Here is an 18,753-nt window from a genome sequence, read left to right on the forward strand (position 1 = left end):
AAAGCTGCAGTTGCCGTAAGGAGGATACCGAAACCTAAACCCACGTATGCAACCAACATGTCAGCTTAGTTCTGCACCCCTAATCCATACAGAAGTCCCCTTGTCTTCTGCAGGAATCTTCTTTGAGCTAAGATGGGGGATCATCTCCATAATCTGAAGAAGTTCAAGCTCTTGCTGCGTTCTCCAATTCATACATTCATCCTGAATAGGAAGAGGATGGCAGAAAGCCCTGAGGTTGCTTTGCAAATCTCATCCTTTAGACCTACAAAATCTGGATTATTTTTTCCCCTGTGTACTTTGTATTAGCTCTAAACACCAGCTTTGGAAAAAATGCTTTTGACAACTTGCTTCTAAGTATCACCACACGTATAAATCTGAGAAATACATGAAAGCTGCCTCTTTATTGGATAATGAGACCAGCCTGGCTAATTCAGCTGTGCAACACAGACAGATGTGATTTCCCTAATACCTGGGGCTTAATAATTGCAGTATGTTAGGGCACATCTAAGCTTTCAAATCACAGCAGGTTTTTGTATATCCATGCAGAGCGTTTTCCAAGTGTATCTATTCCTTGCTTTGCTTCCACAGAATGGCATTTTTACATCTATTTGCTGTCACAAAGCATAGAAGAAGTTTATAAATAAGCATGTCGGTCAAACATCCTCAGGGTCTCTCAAACAGCTGCTGAGCTTTCCACTTCCAAGGAAAGCTGGAGGATTTGAATAGGATGGAGCCAGATAATTCGTGCCACTCTTCTGCTTTCCTTGGCAGGGGAAAAACGTGCCCTTGAATAGTTCCCTAGGCACAGACAAATATGAATCCACCATTACTTGGGAACTCATCTCTGCTGCTGACTGCTACCAGTCTTGCTTACCAGTTGGTAGGTGGCAGTTCAGCCTTGGGGCAGCAGCAGTGAAAGAGGATACTGCCATCAAAAGACTGCTGTACTCTTCTCCCATTCCTCTCCAGGTTCAGGCTGGGCAATGAACAGTATGCTGTTGTGGAGGATACGCAGTCAGTGGCTTTCAGAATATCCTGGGACTAGCACTTGGGCTGATGGTCCTATCCTTTGCTTCCCTTCCTTCTGTTGCTCTTAAGTCCTGGTTAATCACCACATACACCATGCAGATCTGGACAGATCTCTGAGGCAGGAACCTTACTAGGTCTGGAATTTATTCCAATTCAGTCAACAGTTACAGGATGAACACCATTTCTCTCTTTTTTTCCGCCAGTACATTTACTGATTGCAAGAACCTGCCAGCCTGTCCTGGTAGGGGTGCCCAGACGATGAAGACAGGTGAGGCAGATTTCCAAGGAAAGCATATGGAAGGCAAATGCATTCCCACAGAGCTTTGGCAGGTGCCTGGGAATATGTTATAAAGTAACAGGTGATTTAGGACAAAAGGTTTAGGAAGGTTCCTTGTGTAGGCAGAGATGACATATTTGCCCAGTGAGTAGCACAAATTCTTTTTTTCCCAAGCAGCTCCTGAATCATCCATACAGCTGCAGATAGAGCATCGTGCAGATTTCAGGCCTCTTGGTAGTCCTGCTGTGGAGATGATACCGCTATTCCAGAAGTTCCCTTAAACAGATGGCCTCTGCAGACCAGAAGTCCTATAAATGCATTGGAAGTATGTTAATTGGTTTTGCATGCAGTAAATAGAATTTATTCAGGATGGAACATTTTGTGGCTGAGTCACTGAAAACAGCTTTAAATTATTTATTGGTGAAGATTGTTGTTTGGGGGCCAGGACAATGCCTGAGAAAGATCAGATCATTTTCAAAAGAGAATAAATTTACCCATACGGATTTTCTTTCTTCCTATCCCTCTTTCCCTCATTACTCATTTTTCTGTCACTTTGTCTGTTGTCTTGATTTACCATAGCTTTTCCCAGAGCAAATTTTCTAAGAGAATGTCAGCTAATTAATTATTGTTTCAACATCATTTTTATTCCAGACCTTTGACCTCTTGGCAGCTCTGCAAAGCATTCTAATGTATTTCACATTTTCTTAGCAAATGTTTCTCTCAAACAATAAACTGAGAAATAAGGGAAAGAATGCATTGTCTTAAAAGAAAAAAAGACAGTAGTGGGGAGAAAGATAGAAGAAAAACACAAGCCAAAATCTCTAATCAGCGATGAAACACAGATCAGTGCATTAGATCCCATGACAAAATGGAGTGGCAGGCTCTGTTGCTAATGCTGGGTAGAAAGGAACATGTCAAGTAGTAATACTCTATGTTTTTTTGTCATTCACTTTGCTTCATTGGCTTTTATTCCTTGATTGCCCATGTGAGTGTACATGCTATCTCTGGAGTACCACCATTTATCTTTACCCTGGAGTAAATGGAGGGGAATCATTCCTTGCTGAGGCTGATGTGCCCCTGCAATGCTGCAGATTAACGGTAACTACCATTCACCAGGTGATGCACCTGGCCCTTTCCTTTGGAGGTCTAACCAGCATCCGCCTGCCTGCTTGTCTCTCTGCCTGCCTTCAAGCCCCGGACAGAGAGTGCAAACACCCAGCAAAGAGCTCTGCTCTTGCGGGATGTGGTGGGTATCGGCTCCCTGCAGTCATGGCAACATCAGTGCCAGGGAACAGAGGAGAATCCAGCCACAGGCCTCCTCGAAGTCTCAGGAGTGTATTCTGGTATCAGAGCATCACTTTATGTTCTTGACCCAGTTTGACGAGAGAGAGAGACACCTCTCAAAAGCTTCCAGTGATCTGAGTAAGGCACTATACCATAGGGAGGCATGAAGTCGGGACATTGACATCTGTCTGAATGCAGCCCTGAAGGCAAAATCCCAATTTCTTTGTGAATCTGAATGTACTGCCTTGGCTACATTTTACCCAGATTAAGGGCTTGGTGCCTCTCCAGCTCTCCTCCAGCTGCTTGTACCATACCCAGCCTTATACCCGCCAAGCAGGTGTCTGGCCTTGTTTTGTCAGACCATCCAAGATCAGTGTGATGGTTTCTTCAGGGAGAATGTTTAGCCAGATTAATTAATTTGACTAGATTATTTAATTTTATTTGAACTGGTTTCAGAAGTTTTTCAGAAATCCGCTGAAGTTGGGACTCTCTACCTTGCTGTTGCCCATAGGTCCTGGGCTCTTGTGCCCTTGAAGTGGATCTGACAATCCTCTGGCAAGCTGCAGATGCCTTTTGCTTTTATTTTTCTGCTGCTAAATGTGGGGGGCGGGGGAAGCATGAGAAGACCAAGCAAGATTCCCCAAAGTTTCACTAGCTGTTGTCGCAGTGGTCAGGCAGTGTGCAGCGAACAGTCAGCCAAAGCACAGGGCCCTCAGCCAAGCTTTCTGCATCCTTTCTGTCAGTTCTCCTACACGTTTCCCGGAGGACTTAGAAGGAATCATTTAAGCTAAATTGGGTGTTTGCATCCAAAAAAGCAACCCAAGTAGCTTGATTTTCAGAGGTGCTGAAAGCTTACAGCTTCTGTTGAAAAAAAAGAATTGTGGTGGGTTTTTTTATGGGACGGGAAGTGCCTGCCCTTAGAGCCCCAGTTCCCTCTTAAGATCTTCGTCTTAAGAAATCTTTGCCTTTGCTTTCCATGTCTGTAAACTGAGGAGAGCAATGGTGAATGCACAGGGCTCAGAGAGAGTTAACTCAGTAATGTTTGCAAAGTGCTCTGAGATCTCAGATGGAAGGCACTATATAAATGCAAAGTATTATTTTATGAAGATCAGTTAGTAGCACTTCATCATTTCAAATGGCACCAATTATACACAATGTACATTGATGTATACACTCTATTTTCATAAAGTGCTGTTGCGTTTGATTCAAACTTATTTGCAGTCTGATAACTACGCAGATATTAATAATGCCAGGATGAAAAGAGTTTGCATAGTTTCTCATTGGTAAATTAATTTTCCAATCATTATTTTGTGTGCACTGAATGCCAGGCTTGCCGCCCTGGGCACTGGCGTGGGCACAGGGCTGTTGTACTATTCTGGTGACGCAAAGCTGCCATCAACTCTTACATCTGCTTTGTGTCACCAAAGTAGGGGTGTAACAGCCAAAATGCATTTGCCAGTGAAGCTGTCTGGACAGGTTCCACCTGTGGATGGTGATAGGTGAGATTTTCCCATTTCCCTTTAAACAGACTAATTTTTCCTTGAAGAAGTAAAGCTTTCTGCAAATAAGAAGCCTCAACAGACCCTTCAGATTAAGACTGTGCATACAACGTCCTGTCTATTTTCAGTATACAATAGCATAATTTACCCAGCTCCGCTAAAAATATCTAGGGATGCCTCCCCCCCCCGCATGAAAAATAAACACTGTTCCTGTAGCTTTTCCAGTCCTCTCGTTTTCAGACTGTGCATATGGCATCACTAAAAAAAGCTACCGAATCACACAGCTAAACCCAGAACGGTGCGCAATTTTGTATGTCCAACATCAATTTCTTTGACAAAACACTGGAAGGCAAAGCATGGGTTTTCTTTCATCCCTTCACCTCTGTCTCTGGGAGCTGCATCTATATTCCCCCTTTGTATTCTCAGCCTTTGCAATTGTTTTAGAAGACTTATGACATTTGGTGCTCTCTTTCTGTCCCTTGGTTGGCACGCTAAACAGCAAAAACCCTCAGGCATCATGGTAGTCGAGCAGCTTGAGAACTTGAGCTAATGTGTCCCAATGGCTTCTGCATGGACATGGCAGGCCTGAGGAACCGCTGACAGCCACGGCCCTGGGCAGCAGCTGCGGCTGCCCTGGAGGAGGGAGATGCCTGAGGAGGATCCCGGCACCCTGCAAAGTCATGCACTGGTTTTGCAACTAGGCACCATCCCTTGCTAGTGCAGGAGGCAGTGAGAAGATGATGTTCGTATGTCTCTGCTGGAAGTCTTTGACTCTGTGTTCTTAAGGACAGAGGCAGGAAGCACCGAGGGCACTGGCACCCTGCTGATTTGAATTTGCAGTTCACTTGAGCTCAGTTTCAAAAAAAGCCTTTCATTTGAGTACATAACATATCAACTTCCCCACTACCTCACATGCAATTTAAGAAAAACCATTCACGGCTCTGTAACCTCTCACCGTGGTTCAGACGGTCCTAGGCTTCAGAAAGTATCTGGGAAGATACAAAGAAATTGTATTTTCAAATGAATGTATTTTCATCAGCTCCTCTCTGTATCTGAGAGCTGTGCTGTTTCTGAGCCTGAGCTATTTGAGGACAGCTGCATAATTTAAGTTATTGATGGAAGTGTCTGTAGGATAAAGATTTTTGGTTTCCCCATTTTTTTTCTCAGCCATATTTCACTCCCTCCCTTTGAGTCCATGCCAGCACAGTGGGTTTAAATATTTGATGGCAAGAAAATTGTTTTATTTAGGTTACAGTTGAGTGTAAGACTTTTCTAGCAACAGAACTACAAAAATCATCTTATCAGAAGATCTAGAGGAGAAGGGGTTTATGTGCAATTGCACAACATGACAAAATGCTCAGCCCACAGAAGTGAAGGCTGGCTATGGACACAGTGGTGGCAAAATGAAGTTCAAGGCATAAAACAAGAGCAAATTGCAGAGTGGCAGATGCAGGCTGTGTGTGAGAAGTGAGTGGGCTCTGTGTGAAAGGGACACCTCTGAAAGCCTGAAGAATTTATTTGTGATTTCACATCTAGGAGTAAATCTGCCGTAGTTTCTAGGAATGGCACTGGGCTTTTTTTGAATGCCCTGGTTTGCCTCAGGCTGAGCTGCTGGAGGTGATCCTTGCCCAGGCAAAATTGGTAGGGGTTTCCAAAGAGCTGAGTGGCCACAGTGGCATTTGTGGATCCTCAACATCTTTTGATTCTTTGCCATGGAAAAACAAGTACTTAGCTCAGGTGTGAAATCATTTCAGTATTCATGTGCACAAATCTCTTTTATGCCTGGTTATATTTTATTTTATTTTATTTTATTTTATTTTATTTTATTTTATTTTATTTTATTATTATGGAACTACTGCATTGCTAAATGCTACAATCCAACATCTTCTGAACAGAAGTGTTTCAGAAGGAAGAGAAAATAGTGTCCAAAGCTCATTTTTCAGGCCTTCCTCTTCTGCTGACCTAAGATACAACTCAGGGGTAGATAACAAATGTTTAAGCTTAGTTTAGATTTTAATGGATATGCATCCACACAGAAATATTTACCATGCTGAACATTTGCTTCCTTAAGAGAGGCCCAGTGTAGAAAACTGGCATATTATGACACACAAAATAATGGAATAAAAATGCCTGTTGCCATATTTGCTTATTACTCACTTTGATCAAGCCAATCCTATTAGTTTGCTTCCAATCTTTTAAAGAAGCTACTGTATGAAGAGCTTTAGCAGGAGGTACTCGATGCATTCCAAAATAGAGATCTTTTGGTTGGGCAGGGCTTAGAAGCAGAGGCCTCTCACGCTGAGTTAAGGCAGTAATTCCCAATGGAAGCAGGGGAGCAAGAATTCCAAATTTTTTTCTCTCTCTAGCACTGGCTGTAAAAGGATGCAGCCATGTGGGGTTGGCTGCAAACAGCCACAGCAGTTCAAGGTGCCGGCCGCTTGTTACTGCCCTTCAGGCAGAGGTCAGTAAGCACAGAGTGGAGAACCAGAGGCTGGGCAGAAAGACATCATCTCCTATTCTACTTCCATACTTAAGCAGTTAACAGCCAGCAAGCACAGCTTGTCCAAATTCCACCCCCACAACAGTAATTCTGGCAGCACAGTTATAATAATTGGTTGGTGACTATGCAAAATGTGGAAGAACTTGACAGGCTTGAGTTGAGGAAAAGTCTGATTTGTATCTGCACATCTGAACGTGGAACTCGGAATTGGATATGAGCAAACTGAGTTGCCAGGATTGGTGGTCTGGCCTTGTGCAGCAGCCACGGAGATGACCTCACCAGAAATTTTCACCTCTCTTCAGGTGAAAGCTTGGTCTTCGAGACTTAACTACTCAGTGAAGTGGAATCGGAAGGAACAATCCCCTTATTCATTTAAGGGAACTACAAGACCTACAAATGCAATAAATCACAGCAAGACCCAGATCAGAGTTTGAATGCACACGGCCTATTTCTGAGGCTTTCAGTGTTTTTCTTCTTTAATTGGACTTGCTGGGGTTTCGGCTTATTTGAATAAAGCTTCAGATGTGTTTGGATTTAGTCTAGCTTGAGTGACGCAATGTGATATTCCTGGGATTCAGAGGGAGCTATGGGATTCTCATAGGTGTTTTAAACTGAATTTTAATGGGAAAGGTGACATGGATTGTCACACAAACAGAAATTGCCATGGCTACCAATAGCACTAATCCAACGCCTTGACTGACTAATCCTGACCTCATTGTGCTAAATAAAGAGCTAAGGAAATGTTTCTGCAGGTTGGTTGGTTTTCCAGCTATGATACCAGCAGCTATCTAACCCGATACAGCTTGAGGAATTTGCATGGATAATGGGCATGGATTGAACAGCGTCCCAGAAAGCTACTTTTATAAATAATGCCTTTTGAAGATCACTAACAGAGTGCTGTGCAGGGCTAGCCTGTCTGAGCTCTGGGATGAAATGGAGATCTTATGCTCCTCTCTTTCATCCACGAGCACAGGGACAAGATCAACATATCAGCTACTGTAGGAGGTATTACGTCAACCACCAAGTTAATGAAATTAAAGAAATCCCTGGAGATTTTGCTGCTTCATAAGTGGACACTCCCATAGCTCCATGAGAACCAGCCAAGGAGTCATCTCCAGAGAACTTTTGGAGTAGGTGCAGGTCAGGTCTGAAATCCAAGAGGCTGCAAGGCCTTGAGCTGCTCCATCAGGTTACAGGAAGATCCTGTCCAGTGCTCTGTGTGGGCAAGTGCAGAGAAGAAAACAATGAGCAAGGCAAGGAATTCAGCTAGCAACAATAAAGCCACTGCAACAATAAAGCCACTGCTGTGCAGAGGCCAAGCATCTTGTCCTTAGCAGCAGGAGTAAGGCCAAAGCATGGCCTAGAAGTGAATTTGCATTCTGCCAAGCCACTTTAAAGCTGTTGTCTCTTCAGGGAGACAGTCCCTGCCACTGCATTCCCCTGCACTCCAGGTTGTGAAAGAAGGCCAGAACAAGCCCTGCATGCTCCCACAGTCCCTCGAGGGCTGCAGGGAGGCTTTCACAAATACATTTGCCTGGTTGCCTTGGCACGCCACACAGGGATTAATTTCATGAGGACCTTGAGACTTCTTTAGTTTCAACTCTTGGAGTTATGCCTGCTGCTGATTGCTGGCTCTGCTCAGAGATGGCCTCTGCTCTCCCTACAGTCTCTGAATTTCTGCAGTTTCTATTTCCTCCTTTCACTTTAAAGCACAGTGCCAGCATGCAGACTGCAAATGAACCGGAACACATCAATGTCACGGGGAAGAGAGTGTTCCTATACAAAATAAAATCTTTCACTTTGAATAAGCTCTAAACGTTGTTCCATAAAACACATCCCTTACCAAAACACTCCCTATTTTACCAGCCATTTATCTAATAACCTTCTAGCACAGCAAATGTGGAAAGATGTTGGAAATTGCACTGTGTTCAGAGGCTCCCCAGATTCTCACAAGACTTGAAGAGTAAATGAATCCAAAGGTTTCCCTTCTAGTCTTGGTTCCTACTGTAGCCTTTCACCTACTCCCTTGCTCCTTACCCCATGGCTGGTAATAAATACTCTTATGCTGAAAGAGAGTGTCCATGTGTCCCTGTAACATACCCACCATGTCCTTTATGAAACCAGAAAAAATTACATAAAGCATGAGGACCCCATGTGCTGATGGCTGGTTCCTTATCAACACATCAAGGCTCTTCCCAAGTCAGAGAACCTGTTCTTTTTAGGATTCCTAAAATATTGACAAAAATAATTAATGAAATTCTCTGCTGTCTTTTTTTCTTAAGCCCAGTCCAACATATGAATATATGAATATGGGGAAGTGCCCTTGGAAGCCATTCTTATGTCTTTTTGTATATGTGTAGCATTTCCATGTAGAAAGATAATGGTACATTTAAATTATGAGTTTCTTTATTTTTCCAGAACACAAAGACAATGATAATAATCTGAGGCTGTCTACGTAAGTCACGCAGGGATGGTGGGCTAGTGGCCAGACATCTGAACGAGTGAAATAGCACTCAAGAGGTAAGTGCTGAGCATCTGTCCAGGTGTGGAGCTGACACAGGCTGCCTCTCAGTTCAACACATTTCTCAATGGCACTTTCATTCCTCTATATCCTTTTTTTGCCAGCCTGAGGAGAGCCATCTCTGTGCTCAACTCCTGTCAGAAAAGATGAGCTACACTGCTGATTATTTGCTGCTGGGAAAGTCATTCTAGTGAACTGTAAGAGAAATCATCTGCCCAGGAGTGCTGTCGACTGCAGAAACACACAGATCAAAAACAAAGACACTCACACACACGCCTTGACCAAACCTGCTGGTTTGGGATCGTAGGCAATTTCAAGGGGGCATAGGGATGAGAGGTCCAGTACTCATGGAAAATGGATTGGAACTGGATGCCTGGCTATATTATCTTTTGTGAAAATCACAGACAGCATCTGGAGCTCTGTGCATTGTCAGAAGTATGCTTCTCTTCTGATGCATAGAACACCTGAACATAGCTGCCAAGGCTCTTACCTCCCTCCTGTGCAACTCCCTGGAATTCAGTCAGCCCCCAGGCCAGGCTGTGTGAGAGATGGAATAGACAGTCAAAGAAGACTTTGCTGTTCTTGCATCTGGATTTCAATTAGTCTAATATGCAAGTAGAAATGTGCTGTTTGGTCATGCCTGTGAAATGCCACTTGTTGAGGAGGAATAATTGGCTCGGTGAAAGGGAACTTGGATGACACTTCAATCAGATGGCAAGAGGGTTTGCCCAATGATGTTAAATAGTGCTCTCAGCTTAGAACAGGGGCTATATCGTCTGTTCTGAGTGTAAGGTGCAAGAGCTCTTTTAAAGCTAAGGAGGGAAAGCAAGGGGAGGTTATGAAATGGGACAGCAAGAAAGTAGTCAACCTATGTGGCCGTGAAAACCCATCCCGAAACACAAACTGTTTGTGGTGGCTCAGGGAGGCAGACAGCCACAGCCTGCAGGTGATTCTATTATTCCCAGTGACACTGTGCAGCACATAATTTAGGAGATCCCACTTTAAAGCAGTCACCTTCCCTGTTTGCAATAATTCTCTACGTGCATTGGAGTCAATATGGGCTTGATTTTGTTATCTCTTTGATTTTTTTCTTGTAATTCCTGAGAATATAGCTCAGGCTTAGTTTTGAAAGTAAGGGCTTGATTTTTCTCACTGCTCAGAGCTCTTGTTGACTTCAAGAGGAGATGTAGACACTCATCTCATCTGAAAATCAGATCCATCTTGTGTAAGCATCTGGATCTTTTTATTTGTCGCAAAACTAAAAAGAAGTTTTGATGGAAAACAAGTTTTATATCTTCTCTTTCATACAGACAACATGTAGAACTGCCCTTGGGGCTTTGAATATATTTACATCCTTTCACAATTAACCCTAATGCGACAAACGGCATTTTTTTTCTTCTCCAAGCAGATACACTCAAAGCTGCAAAACATCCAGTGTTTAAATAGATCTCATTATATCAGCTACACCACATCTCTCCTCTTTATATACAGAGGATTAGACTTCTTTTCACTGTCATGCAACATTAAAATAGGAAGGCATACACAAGGCTGACATGGATTTGACAAAAAATTAATGATTTGTACATCACTTTAATGCTTTAAATCTGCAATTCATGTATGCTAATTAGGTCATAATGGGGCTGTTTGAGAACAGAACTGTCATCAGGCTGTTCTGGTAGCTTCTGGGAGCAGAGATACAGCCCTGCCTTCCCCTGGTTGGCTCCTGGAGTCTCTGCTGTAACCTGGCAGATCTATGACACCATTTTTTTCTTGCACAATTGTTTCCTGGATGTGGTGCTTTAATCTATCAGAGTTATGATGGCATATCTCAAATAGCGAGCTCCTGTATCCTGCAATACATCCTGGTGGAAATGGCATCCAGGTGCTATATCTCAATGATTGATTCCTTGATTTTAAACTGTCATGCTCTATCTCATAGGGCAGCTGTCAGCTTCCCAGATGCGTGAAGTTGTATTTATGCAGTGTGCTATGAAAAAAAAAATGACGATTTTATTTACAGATAAGTAAGGTTGTAAAACTTAGGAAAAACAAAAGGGGATTCAAAAACATGTCTATATTTTATTTTTCAGCTGAAAAGCCTGGCATATCGCTCCATTGAAGGAGAGCAAAACTGCTCCCTCGTTCAGAGGTCTCTTTAGTTTTGCACCACTGGTGCAAAGACAAAAGGTGTCACAACAGAGGGAGATAAAGCCAGAAAGCACCTTCAGGAATGGGACAACAGGAAGCAGTGCATCTTGCAAAATGATAACGGTGCAGAGCATTGTGCTATGTGATAACATGAGCTGCTGTCCTTGCTGACAGCTGTTCTTTACAGGTTCTACCAAAGCCCAAAGCTGCTTTACAGTTTTAACAAGGGTAATTTGTATTGAATTTACACAAAGCATGCAGTAACAAAGGAGAAAGTTATTCTTTCCTGGGAGGTACTTCAAGGAGAGTGTTTTATGTATCATAGGGCTGATCCAGGATGCCTGGGGATGGCTTGTTTTTTCCATCAGCTCCAGATCCTAAAGGTGTGTTCTCAGGAGATCTACCACATTCCTTGCTCTGGAAAACTGGAAGAAAGGTGAAGTACCGATGAATGCTTAAAGATGATGGGATTTTAACAATGGCTTTGCAATGAATTAAGTATTACACAATGAGGGTGGTGACAGGTTACCCAGAGAAGTCATAGGTGCCCCATACCTGGAAGTGTTCAGGGCCAAGTTGCATAAGGCTTTTGAGCAGCTGATCCAGTGGAAGGTGTTCCTGCCCACAGAAGGGTATTTGAACTGAGTGATCTTTAAGGTACCTCCCAACTCAAACAATTCTATGATTCTGTGATTTAAAACATCTGGGAAGCAACAGGTCCAGGTATAAACTGGATTACTTGGCCTGGGGAATCCTTATTTTTTACTTCCCTTTTGGCACATTGTCTTCAGTCGTGTTTCTTCCCTGTCTACACACAGAGACATCCATTCATTCATATTTATGGCCAGAACTCTACTTGTCATGAATGTGCTTCTTCTACAGCCAATGAAATCCCATAAAGATATCTACCAGTCAGATCTTTCCGTGGCCTGTATATCTGTACTGTACTTGTAAATTTGAGGTGTTTCCATCATATTAACAGTACTAACACTGTTCCTTACCCATTTGTTAAGTCATTTCGAAGATACGGTTATGAAAGTACATACTCCTTTGGCGTTTTGCATGGTAATACATAGAAGAAGCCTTCTTATAGCATGGCTGTTTCCTTGTAGAAAAGCGCATTCAAAGCACATCTTCAAGGCAGAGCAGCCCCATTCGTAATCTCACTTTTCATATACAGTCAATAAGCAAAATGAAAATATAGAAGGTCTATTAGGCTCACACTTTGCCTGCTCTGTAGACAGGGTACCAGGGTACATGCGGGTTCATCTGAGAAGTGCTGACATGGCAAACCTTGGAGTAATGGCCCATTTTGACCACTCTGCAACACTTTTGTGTGAAATGGCAGTGTAGACAGTAAGGACTACAGAATAGCTGTAGGTTTTGTATTGTGCCTCAGAGTCCCAACAGAGATTAAAGCTCTCCTGGGGCTGGTGCTGCATTCTCATCGTAAGAGACGATCCCTCTCCCAAAGCTTGCAGTCAAACAGATGAAAGAAGGGAAGTAGAAGAGGCACACAGAAGTGAAGTGATTTGCCTGAGGTCACACAGCAGGTCAGTGACAGAGCCAAGAATAAGAAGCCTTGCTACTTCTTGCCAGCATGATATCCATTGCCTTAAGCTATGTACAGAATTTCTCTGAGGCTGAAATGCTCACAGTCTTCTGCAGGGCCGCTGCGAGCAGCAGAGCACAGCTGTGCTGTGGAACCACAGCTTTTACATTCTGCAAGAGAGCTCTGTGCCCTTTGCTGCGCTTCAGCACGGGACGCTGCAGTGTAAGGTTGTTCAGGTGTCCTGCTCTGGCTCTTCACTGACCTGGCAGCAGTGTTGTCACTCTGAGGGTTAAGCACAGTCGTGGTGTAGGACAGAGTCTGTTCACATGAGGTGCTCTTTGAGTCATCGCTGCTGAACACAGTGTTTGCCAACAGTGAGATGTGATGAGCTTCCTTTCTCCTTCCCCCTTATCTGGGCCAGCTGTATTTTACTGATTGGCAAAAAGCCTTCCTTCTTGTGTTGTTCTTTAGGATTTATTCATGATGCAAAGAGTATCTTTCCTTTGCACAGGGAGGCCAGAGACCACAGGTGAACTTGAAATATGTTTGTGTAGGGCTATCTTTCAAGAGCTTATAGGTAAGATGCTCTGCCACTGCTAATCCAGGTCGGAACAGAATCCCATGTTGGAGTAAAATAAATAAAACCAAATGCTTCCGTAGCCTCACCAGTATAATTCAGCACAGCACTAGACAGGACAGAGACAACCTATCTGATGACTCTCCAGCTTTTGCTGGCTTTTCCGAATGAAGGCTGATCCTGTCAGGACAAACAGCTGGAGCCAGGCCAAAGGAAGCAAAAGGGAATCCAGACAGAAAGCATTTGTCATAAGCTTATTTCAGGTTGCTTTTTACTAGTATGCTGAGGTTTTATGCATATTATGCATTGATGTAAGCCCTGGATCTTCTCGTCTTTGCTTAGAAGTTGCATAACTTGTGATGCACCTGACCAGTGCAGGAGCATTTAACAACTACATGAGAAGCAAATCCTGTCTGACCAACTTGGTGGCTTTCTATGATGATGTAACCGCAGCAGTGGACATCGATAATCCGACGGATGTGATCTATCTAGACTTCTCTAAAGCCTTTGACAGAGTCCCCCACAACATCCTTCTCTCTAAATTGGAGAGATATGGATTTGATGGGTGGAGGGTAAGATGGATGAGAAACTGGTTGGGTGGTCATATTCAGAGAGGAGTGGTCAATGGCTCAAAGTCCAGATGGAGATCCGTGACAAGTGGTGTCCCTCAGGGGTCCGTACTGGGACCGGTGCTGTTCAGTATCTTTATCAATGATATTGACAGCAAGAACAAGTACACTCTCAGCAAGTTTGCGGGTGACACCAAGCTGAGTGGTGTAGTTGCCACACCGGAAGGATGGGATGTCATCCAGAGGGACCTGGACAGGCTGGAGAAGTGGGCCTGTGAGAACCTCATGAGGTTCAACAAGGCCAAGTGCAAGGTCCTGCACCTGGGTCGGGGCAATCCCCGTTTTCAGTGCACAATGGGGGACAATGTGCTTGAGAGCAGCCCTGCAGAGAAGGACTTGGGGGTGTTGATTGATGAGAAGCTTGACATGAGCCGGCAATGTGCGCTCACAGCCCAGAAGGCCAACCGTATCCTGGGCTACATCAAAAGAAGCGTGGCCAGCAGGTCGAAGGAAGTGATTCTGCCCCTCTATTCCTCTCTTGTGAGACCTCATCTGGAGTACCGTGTCCAGTTCTGGAATCCTCAACATAAGAAGGATATGGAGCTGTTGGAACGGGTCCAGAGGAGGGCTGCAAAGATGATTGGAGGGCTGGAGCACCTTCCCTATAAGGACAGGCTGAGAGAGTTGGGCCTGTTCAGCCTGGAGAAGAGAAGGCTCAGAGGAGATCTCATAGCGACCTTCCAGTACCTGGAGGGGGCCTACAGGAAAGCTGGAGAAAAGCTGTTCATAAAGGCTTGTGGGGGAAGGACCAGGGGGAATGAGTATAAACTGGAGAGGGGCAGATTTAGACTGCAGATTAGGAAGAATTTCTTCACCATGAGAGTGGTGAGACACTGGCACAGGTTGCCCGGGGAGGTTGTGGATGCTCCATCAGGTGTTCAAGGCCAGGTTGGATGGGGCCTTGGTCAGCCTGGTTTGGTGGGATGTCCCTTCCCATGGCAGGGAGGTTGGAACTACATGATCTTTAAGGTCCCTTCCAACCCTAACTATACTATGATACTATGATACTAAGTGCAAGGGGTAAAGTGAGAGCCAATAACAACATCAAGGTGTGATGGTATGTGCTTCATAATAGTCCTAATCTGAGAAAATGGTGTAAATGACATATGTAGTGTGTGTTTTGTTTGCTTTAGGTAGAAATTGCCTCCCAATTCTCTGGATACAGCAAACTTGTCAGCAAGCACTTTAATACTAGATTGATTTTTCCTGCAGTCATTGTCCTACTCATCACTCAAGTGTAAACATACTGAAGAGAGAAAATCCTCACCTTTCCAGTGAAAGGCAGCAGCTTTTTCTACAGGGATGTGTGATATGTGGGAAACTCCACCATGCAGGACAGGAAATCTATTGCTGAGGAGGCGAGATGAGAAAATACTGACCCCACTTCAGTTCAGTTACCCTCAGCATTGTCACTGATGCCCTCAGAGTCACCAGAGTCACATTCTTTGTGGCAAAAGTTGAACTCAGCTTTTCCCCAAGTTTCTCCAATTGCTTGGTGTCCAACTGGAGACACACAGGGTCTGAGTCCCACAGGTAGCAAACGCCCGTAGCTGCAGGAGCTGCCCCACAGCACACACCAACCACCACACATTGGTAGCAGCTGCCCAGCACCCGAGACACCCACTGCCTGGCACTTTCACCTGAGCTCCTGAACTTCCTGTGGGCCCAATTCCATCTTTTTTTAAAAACAACCCCCCTGCCCAAGGAAACCAAAGGCCTTTTAAAACATGTCTCACAGTTTACTTTCTCCTTCAAATTAGCTGCCTCCCATTTCTGCACCTCTGTCAAGCAGCCTCCTCCATATGCATGTTGCCTGTCATCTTACTCAGAAAATGCAACTATAAAGCACAATTAGTATTAATGATGTGAGAGATTGAGTTTCTTATTTGTATTAATTGCTGATTAATGCTTTAAATGTCTCTAGCACTTACAAGGAATTTAAATTAGAAGTATTCCTTTCTGTAGTGTCTTCTCGGAGGGGGGCTCTTACTGACTGGCACCGACTAACCTAGAGTGTGCCATGAAGTTGTTTATATCTTCGGGTCTGTTACCACAAAACAGGGAAAACACCGACAGAGCTTGCTTAAGGGGGAAGAATTACTTCACAGCTAGCACTGCACTGAGCTGTGTGTTTGGATTTTAAATAAAACATTGCTGAAGAGCTGGAGGGACCTTGTGTGAGCCCCTTGGTAGCATTGCCAGACCTATAGGTAGAGGAGGATCTCAGCTTTTCTTATATCTATGTATGGGTAAGGAAGACAGTGCCTTTCTCTGTGTTGAGGGAACTTCTGTAAACCGATCTCTAGAGCTACCAGGGAGCAGCACTCAGCTCTGCTTTGACAGCTGGAGGCTGGGACTGCTTTCCTATGCATAATGTTGATGTATTGTTTAAGCATTTAACTGCGCCATGTGTGTCAATGAATCCTCTCAGAAACCAATGTCCCCAGCTTCTTAGCCCAGCCCTGGGAATAGCAACGGCCGCTAAGGAGCCCAGCCAGTGACGCCTTTAGGAGGCAGAAGTGGTCACAGACACCAGCACAAGAAATGTCCATGTTCTCAAAGCCAGGCTCATACATGTGAACTGATAAGGATTCCAGCTGGGGGAGTATATGGATTTATCAATGTACCTATCCCACAGGAACCCTTTCCCAAGGAGAAAGGGGAATACATTGCCTCTGAAAGGTATCTGAATTGTACGAATTCATCCACAGGAGGGGGTATATTGACATAACTATTTCACAGACAGCAACTAACACGAAAACTCTGAGACAGGTTGGGCCTGCACCTAGGAGCTGCAGTCCCACCTTCTGTGAAGGTATCTGACTGCATTGCTTTGTACCATTTCTGCATTCTGCTAGCAGTGTGCAGATCTCAGCTGGAAGAAGAAAATGCTGTGAATCACCTTGGTCAGCTGGGCTGGTGTAAGAAGTTATCGTCTTCCAGTTCTTTCTTAATATACAATAGCAGTCCACAGTAGGGTTGGCAGAAGGGAATGTGTGCTGTCAGAGCACCAGGAACCAAGGCCGTGTGGCAGTACTGAACCAAGAAATGAAATGGTGAAGCAGAGGCTGGTGTTCCCTTCCAGATGTTCCAGAGCTTTTTGTCAGTGCCCTGAATGCCAGCTGGAGGAGCGACTTCAAAAGTAGTTCTCCACTGAGCTCAGGAAATAAGTTTAAAATTTCCATACCATGAGCATTGGGTTCTAGTGTGAGACTGAATGTGCCCCCGGGGGAGGGTGACAGCCTGCAGGAAGGAGCAATCTCGCTCTGTGCCCTCTGCTGGGGTGGGAGGCTTCCAGGAGCACGGAGGGGGTTGCAGGCAGCCATTATCCACATGATTTTATGTTATCCACATGATTTTATGTTATCCACATAAAAGAATCTGTGGCTTGTAGGCATGGACCATCCTGAGGGGAGGGGTTGGGTTTATATGTATGTCTTCCGGCAGGTGAGTGCTTCCTGCTTTTCAGAGAGGGTAGCCTGGCTGTTATTACATGCATGCTGAGGTGCTTCAGCCTGTCCTGATCAGTGCTCTCCTCAGCGGTGAGTGAACTCATTACGCATTTGTATGTAAGATATTGCATTAAACCAATATATTTATTCTAAGGCTTTATTTTGAAAGCATCCCTTTTGGATTTGTGGCATTTCTGGGAAGACTCTGAAATGTATGAATTATTTCACACATTTATGACTCTGAATTGTATGAAACTTATTTCAGCTCTATAAAAATAAAGTCTGACAGGTCCACAATGGAGAGGGTGTCCCAGGAGGGCAAATGTGAGATAGCGGTCTGGCAGTGGGTGCCCCGAGGTGTTTAGAAGTCAAACACCACTCAAGTCAGCTGTACATACCAGCCTGTGCCCCGTGCTCTTGGAGATGCAATGGACTCCTTTCTTGCTTGCCGCTATGATTCCTCACAAGGACTGAAATGACACATTTTCCAACCCATTTAACTTTTTATTTCGCAGAATGTTCTAAAATAGTTGTTTTTTGCAAGCTCACAGATTTTAAGTTCAATAAGTAAATCTTCCTGTCTTTTAAAGGTTTTTGATCCCTGTAAATGTGACAAATGGACCAGAAACCATAGGCAGTTAAGAGTGGTCTCAGATCCATAGCATGCACGATGTTTAACTACAGGAGCAGCACACAGAACTCGGACGTGTTCTAAGACAGAGTTAAGATGCCAGAGTTCCATATGCTGGGTCATGTTGGGTCTTTCTCTCACAGCCCTGGGACAGTGGCTGTGCCTGCCTCCTACATGAGGATGGGCCCAAGATTGCTGCTTAACCCTTCACCAGAAATGATGCAGCCCCACTCCTCTGTGCGGCCAGAGTATTTCAGCCTCTCTGAGAGGGCTCTTGTTTGCATGTCACAGCCTGTGGCTCTGGGAACACACAACATAGCCTCCCCTGGAGCCAGTCATGTTCCTGCGCTTGGGCTGGGTTTGCCCAGGCACTGGCCCATGGGCCCTCAGCAATCTGCCTGGGTTAAAATGCCCTCCAGCACACACAGAATTATTAGTCACCTATTTGTCTTGTCACTTGACAGCTGGGGTGAAATACATATTTATAATGAAAATGGGGATACAAATGGAGATTATAGCAGTGTGTCTTGAGCTATTATGTCGACTGTCATCTGAACTGTTTGCCTTTCTCTGTGACAACTCAGAGAGGGAATAATTTCCAGTGTTCTCCACAAAGATGCTGGGTATCATACGAACAATCTGATATAAACTGAT

This window comes from Cuculus canorus, chromosome 6 (genome assembly GCF_017976375.1).
Source record: "Cuculus canorus isolate bCucCan1 chromosome 6, bCucCan1.pri, whole genome shotgun sequence".
Taxonomy (NCBI): domain Eukaryota; kingdom Metazoa; phylum Chordata; class Aves; order Cuculiformes; family Cuculidae; genus Cuculus; species Cuculus canorus.